The sequence below is a fragment of the Triticum aestivum genome, chromosome 4B (genome assembly GCF_018294505.1).
Source record: "Triticum aestivum cultivar Chinese Spring chromosome 4B, IWGSC CS RefSeq v2.1, whole genome shotgun sequence".
NCBI classification, from domain to species: domain Eukaryota; kingdom Viridiplantae; phylum Streptophyta; class Magnoliopsida; order Poales; family Poaceae; genus Triticum; species Triticum aestivum.
In genome coordinates, this window is record NC_057804.1 from 67580010 (window position 1) to 67587196 (window position 7187).

The following is a 7187-nucleotide window of genomic DNA, read 5'->3' on the forward strand; positions in this document are numbered from 1 at the left end:
TTGCTTACGAGGCGGAGGAGAAGGACTACGACGTGCCAGAGCAGCCGGGGCGGCGGCGGGTTTCTTCCGCCCTTGCTGGCGAGGCGGAGAAGGAGGAGGCTGCTGGCTGCTCGGGCGCGCCGGCGCAGGCGGAGAAGGAGGAGGAGTGCCGCCACGTGCCGGAGAAGGAGGCCCAGTGCCCTGATCGTCACTCACCGGAGGAGGAGGCGGCGGAGGAGGCGGAGTGCCCTGACTCGCCGGAATAGGAGTAGGAGGCGGAGGCGTCCAGTTCAGAAGGTTGATGAGCTCCTTCCGCCATAGGCATGGACTCTTCAGAGCAGAACCCAACCTAGTCTCCCCTTCACCGGTAGGGTGGTCAAGCTAGAGGTCCTCAAATCCCTCTGTTATTTCATCCACCATCACCCTAGCATATCCTTTTGGAATCGGCCGGCAGTAAAAAGTTGCACCGTGTTCAGTAGGATAAACAGAGCCAACAGCCGCCTTGACCTTCAAATTCATCCATCGCGTCATAATGTGGCAATTTTGAGACTACGTGATAACATCCATTGGATAGCTGGCAGGAGCCGTCAAGACATGCTCTGGCTGAAGCAGCTCGGTGGAAGCCACGCCGCTTCTCCGCTGAGATGGTGGGGTAGCTTCGGGGGAAGCTTTGGCAGGTCGCTTGCTGCGATCTGCTTCTCGTTCCTCTAGCCCCATTACCCTTTCGTGCATCGCCTGTAGTTGGCTCTGCTCCAGTTTCTTCCTCCTCTCCTGGGTTTTGTAACCCCCTGCGTCCGGAAAACCAACCTTCCACGGAATGGAGCCTGGTGTGCCTTGTGTCCGTCCAGGGTGCTCAGGATTCCCGAGGGCCATTGTGAGCTCGTCCTTCTCCCTGTATGGAACCAATGTCCCTTGCTGCGCTGCATCGATATAGTGCCGAAGCCTCTTGACTGGTATTTTCAGTTGCAAGTCCGTCCAATGGCACTTCCCTGATACAGGGTCCAAGGTTCCACCAACCCCAAAAAACCAAGTCCGGCAACGGTCTGGCCATTTCACTTTCTCTGGTTCGATCCCTTTATCAAGCAGATCATTCTTAGCCTTGGACCACTTAGGCCGGGATTTGAGGTAGCCACCTGACCCCGTGCGATGGTGAAACTGCTTCTGCGCAGCATTTTGCTTGTTTGTCACCGACATCTTCTTACTCTTTTCCGATGTCTTGTGGGCCACAAATGCGGGCCAGTGATCTTTGATCTTCTCATATTTGCCGATGAATTCTGGTGTCTCTTCTTTGTCGACAAACTTGTTCAGCTCTTTCCTCCACCTCCTGAATAGGCTTGCCATCTTCTTAAGAGCACAAGACTTGATTAATTGCTCTTTAACTGGCTTCTCCGGATCCTCCTCTGGCGGTAGGGTGAAATTTGCCTTCAGCTCAGTCCAAAGATCATCTTTCTGCATATCATTGACATAAGACACCTCAGGGTCTTCCTCCTTAGGCTTATACCATTGCTGGATGCTGATCGGGATCTTGTCCCTAACAAGAACCCCGCACTGAGCAGAAAATGCGTTCTTTGTACGGATGGGTTCAATCGGTTCGCCGTCGGGCGCGATTGCTGTGATCTCAAACCTTTCATCCGAGCTCAACTTTTTCTTCGGGCCTCGTCTCCTTACCGAAGTTGTGCTCGATCCGGAGGGCTAGAAAAAGGAAGAAAGACGAGAGTTAATTAATATGTGTACATATACCAAAACAATGAATGCATCAATTAACTAGTCAGCACGGGCTTAACTAATATATATATACCTGGCCGGACTCGGTTCGGTCACCGGAGCAGTCAGCACGGTCTCCTTCTTGTACCTCCATTGGGTCACCGGAGCCATCATGAACATAGCCCTCTTCTTGTACCGGCATTAATGGGCCGGAGCCATCATGAACATAGCCCTCTTCTTCACCCAGTCCTTCCTGACCATCGGTGTCGTTGAGAAATGACGCAACGACATCACTTCCTTGTGCGATTATGTCCCCCAACATCGCTTCTGTTGCTTCGTCTCGGGAGTGCTCCATAGTTTCTGCAAATATTTACAACATGTCAATTATTATTCAAACATGGTACAGATGGATATATATTAGTGGCAAACATAGAACTAGCTAGCTAATCACAATAAGGAATCATGTTAGTGGCCTCGACGCTGCTTCTCTAGGGTTTGGGGTGGCCTAGACAACGCTTCAAGGGTTTGGGGTGGCCTCGACACAACGCTTCAAGGGTTTGGGGTGGCCTCGACGACAATGCTCTTTTAACTTGGTAAATTTGGGTGGCCTCGAGAGAGTTTGTCGGGTAGGGGCGCGGCGGGAGGGGGTAGGAGACCAACATCGTTTTTTCTCTAGGGTTTGGGTGTCCTCGAGCGTTTTGGTCGAGCGAGAGGGCCGAGGGGGGTGCTGCCGTGGTATAAGTTATCACGGTCGAGAGGGGGTATATATATCGACCGCCCCTCATGTCGAAGTTATCCGGGAGGGGGTTATATCGACAACGATGCGACACATACACGGGAAAATAATGTTATCGGGGAGGGGGTATATCGACCCCCCCCCCACGTGTTGAAGTTATCGGGAGGGGTTTATATCGACAACGACGACATACGTACATGGGAAAATAATATTATCGGGGAGGGGGTATATCGACCCCCCCCCACGTGTTGAACTCATCGGGAGGGGGTAATCGACCCCCCCTCCCATGTGTTGAAGTTATCAGGAGTTTATATCGACACGACATACGTACATGAAAATAATATTATCGGGGAGGGGTATATCGACCCCCCCACGTCCTTCTTAATATCACTTAGCAACTTTTGCAATGATAGGGAGGGGTGCTCCCGTGGTCTAAAATCCGTCTATGCACGATAGAAAATTATGAAAAAATACATCTATGATCCCTCGACGTCCCCGCCTCTCTCATGAACAAAAAAAATCTGTGAATAAAAAAACATCATGTTCTATGAACAAAAAAATATCATATTTCATCCACATCCATGCATACATCATATATGTGATCATCTATGAAAAAAACATCATATTCTATAAAAAAATCATTACATATATATGAACAAAAACAATTATGACAAAAAGCATATATATCATCATATATATATAAAAACAAGCATATATATCAAAAAACAAGCATACATATGAAAAAAGTGCTAGGGAGGGCGCCGGCCGGACCAAGGTGAGGAGGACCGCGGGGTCGGCGGCGAGGATGGCGACGGGGCAGTGGGCGCGCGCTCGGGGTAGGGGCGACGTCGACGAAGGGCGAGGCAGGGCGACGACGACGACGTATGGGGGCGGGCCAGGGTGGCGCGCGTCGGGGCAGGGGCACGGGCGACGGTGAGGGCAGGCCGGGATGGCACGCGTCGGGGCAGGGGCGCAGGCGACGGCGACGGGGGCGAGCCGGGGCGGCGCGCGTCGGGGCAGGGGCGACGGCGACGGCGACGACGGGGGCGGCGGGCAGGGGCGGCGTGCGTCGGGGCAGGGGCGCGGGCGACGGTGAGGGCGCGGGCGACGGCGACGACGGGCACGGGCGACGGCGACGGCGACGGCGGGGGCGGCGGGCGGCGTCGGGGCAGCCTGGCGGCGATGAGCTCGGCGTCGTCAGGGGCAAATGGAGATGAGAAACTGAAATTTTCACAAGTCCTGGTTATATACCAAGAGCATTGGTCCCGGTTCGTGGAACCAACCGGGACCAATGCCCCCTTTAGTCCCGGTTGGTGCCACCAACCGGGACCAAAGGCCAGTTTTCGGCAGCCCAAAGGGCGGGAAGCGGCGCCCTTTGGTCCCGGTTGGTGGCACCAACCGGGACTAAAGGGGGGGCATTGGTCCCGGTTGGTGCCACGAACCGGGACCAATGCAGCCCTTTAGTCCCGGTTGGTGCCACCAACCGGGACCAATGGCCTTGCACAGCAGTGTAGTGGTGGGAGTTTAGTCCCACCTCGCTAGTTGGGAGCGCCGATGACCTGTTTATAAGCTCTGCTGCCTCCTCTCTCTCAAACTCCTCTGAACTGCAGGCCTATGGGCCTAATCTGACACTGCTTTGCCTGTGGGCCGGCTGGGCCTTCTGTGGGCCTGAATCCTGGCCCATGGTAGGGTTTCTAGTCGTATTCAGGCCGTGGGGGCCCAGTAGGAGGCACTTTTTTTCTTTTTTTTTCTTTACTTATTGTTGCTATTTTTTCCAGTTTTTTTGTTTTGTTTTCTGCATTATTTATTTTCTTTTGTTTTTTGCTTTATTTTTTAATTCTTTTTGCTTTTAGTTTTAGAAAAATTATAAACATTCTGTTAGTGCCATTAGTTTTCAAATTTGAAAACACTTTTTTTGTTTTTTTGTTTTCTTTCTTGCTTTATTTGTTTTATTTTGTTTCTACTTACAACAAAATACTTATTGTTGCTATTTTTATTTTTTTCCAGTTTTTTTGTTTTGTTTTCTGCATTATTTATTTTCTTTTGTTTTTTGCTTTATTTTTTAATTCTTTTTTGCTTTTAGTTTTAGAAAAATATAATATTTCTGTTAGTGCCATTAGTTTTCAAATTTGAAAACACTTTTTTGTTTTTTTGTTTTCTTTGTTCCTTTATTTATTTTATTTTGTTTCTACTTACAACAAAATTCTTATTGTTGCTATTTTTTGTTTCAGGTTTTTGTTTGTTTCTGCATTTTTGTTTTGTTTTCTGCATTATTTATTTTCTTTTGTTTTTTGCTTTATTTTTAATTCTTTTTGCTTTTAGGTCAGCAAAATTATAAACTTTCTGTTAGTGTCATTAGTTTTAGAAAAATTATATACTTTCTGTTAGTGTCATTAGTTTTCAAATTTGAATAGTTAAAATTTGAATTCTTTGAAATTTGTATTACGAGAAGCGAACTAGGATAATCATATTACGAGGGCCGAACCATAAGACATTAAAGCATTTCAAATGAACTCTGAAAAAGTTGAAAGTTGGCATGGTATCATAATTTCACCCACATAGCATGTGCATGTACAAAACAGGACAATGGTATCATACTCGTCTGTTACAAAGTTGGCATGGTATCATCATAATAGTTGCGGGAGAAAGTCTTCACTTTTTCTTCGCTTGTGTCATTTGCTTATTGCGCCGTAACCATGGATAATCTTCATCGTTTATCAGGATGCTGGGTCAGCCTTGACTTTGAAGGGAGGAATTTCATGAAACTTTTCATAATCTTCAGACATGTCTGTCTTGCCCTCCACTCCCACGATGTCCCTTTTTCCTGAAAGAACTATGTGGCGCTTTGGCTCATCGTATGATGTATTCGCTTCCTTATCTTTTCTTTTTCTCGGTCTGGTAGACATGTCCTTCACATAGATAACATGTGCCACATCATTGGCTAGGACGAACGGTTCGTCAGTGTACCCAAGATTTTTTCAGATCCACTGTTGTCATTCCGTACTGTGGGTCTACCTGTACCCCGCCTCCTGACAGATTGACCCATTTGCACTTAAACAAAGGGACCTTAAAATCATGTCCGTAGTCAAGTTCCCATATGTCCACTATGTAACCATAATATGTGTCATTTCCCCTCTCGGTTGTTGCATCAAAGCGGACACCGCTGTTTTGGTTGGTGCTCTTTTGATCTTGGTCAATCGTGTAAAATGTATTCCCATTTATCTCGTATCCTTTGTAAATCAATACAGTCAAAGATGGTCCCCTGGACAACAAGTACAGCTCATCACAAACAGTGTTGTCACCTCTGAGACGTGTTTCCAACCAACTGCTGAAAGTCCTGATGTGTTCACATGTAATCCAGTCGTCGCACTGCTCCGGGTGTTTGGAGCGCAGACTGTTCTTGTGTTCATCGACATACGGGGTCACCAAGGTAGAGTTCTGTAGAACTGTGTAGTGTGCTTGAGACCAAGAATATCCGTCCCTGCATATTATTGAGTCCCTTCCAAGCGTGCCTTTTCCAGTCAGTCTCCCCTCATACCGCGATTTAGGGAGACCTATCTTCTTAAGGCCAGGAATGAAGTCAACACAAAACCCGATGACATCCTCTGTTTGATGACCCATGGAGATGCTTCCTTCTGGCCTAGCACGGTTACGGACATATTTCTTTAGGACTACCATGAACCTCTCAAAGGGGAACATATTGTGTAGAAATACGGGCCCCAGAATGACAATCTCGTCGACTAGATGAACTAGGACGTGCGTCATGATATTGAAGAAGGATGGTGGGAACACCAGCTCGAAACTGACAAGACATTGCGCCACATCACTCCTTAGCCTTGGTACGATTTCTGGATCGATCACCTTCTGAGAGATTGCATTGAGGAATGCACATAGCTTCACAATGGCTAATCGGACGTTTTCCGGTAGAAGCCCCCTCAATGCAACCGGAAGCAGTTGCGTCATAATCACGTGGCAGTCATGAGACTTTAGGTTCTGGAACTTTTTCTCTGGCATATTTATTATTCCCTTTATATTCGACGAGAAGCCAGTCGGGACCTTCATACTGAGCAGGCATTCAAAGAAGATTTCTTTCTCTTCTTTCGTAAGAGCGTAGCTGGCAGGACCTTCATACTGCTTCGGAGGCATGCCGTCTTTTTCGTGCAAACATTGCAGGTCCTCCCGTGCCTCAGGTGTATCTTTTGTCTTTCCATACACGCCCAAGAAGCCTAGCAGGTTCACGCAAAGGTTCTTCGTCACGTGCATCACGTCGATTGAAGAGCGGACCTCTAGGTCTTTCCAGTAGGGTAGGTCCCAAAATATAGATTTCTTCTTCCACATGGGTGCGTGTCCCTCAGCGTCATTCAGAACAGCTAGTGCGCCGGGACCCTTTCCAAAGATTACGTGTAAATCATTGACCATAGCAAGTACGTGATCACCGTTACGCATGGCGGGCTTCTTTCGGTGATCTGCCTCGCCTTTGAAATGCTTGCCTTTCTTTCGACATTGATGGTTGGTCGGAAGAAATCGACGATGGCCCAGGTACACATTCTTCCTGCAGCTTCCCAGGTATATACTATCGGTGTCAAGTAAATAGTGTGTGCATCCGTGGTATCCCTTGTTTGTCTGTCCTGAAAGGTTACTGAGAGCGGGCCAATCGTTGATGGTCACGAATAGCAACACCTTTAGGTCAAATTCCTCCTGTTTGTGCTCATCCCACGTACGTACACTGTTTCCATTCCACAACTGTAAAAGTTCTTCAACTAATGGC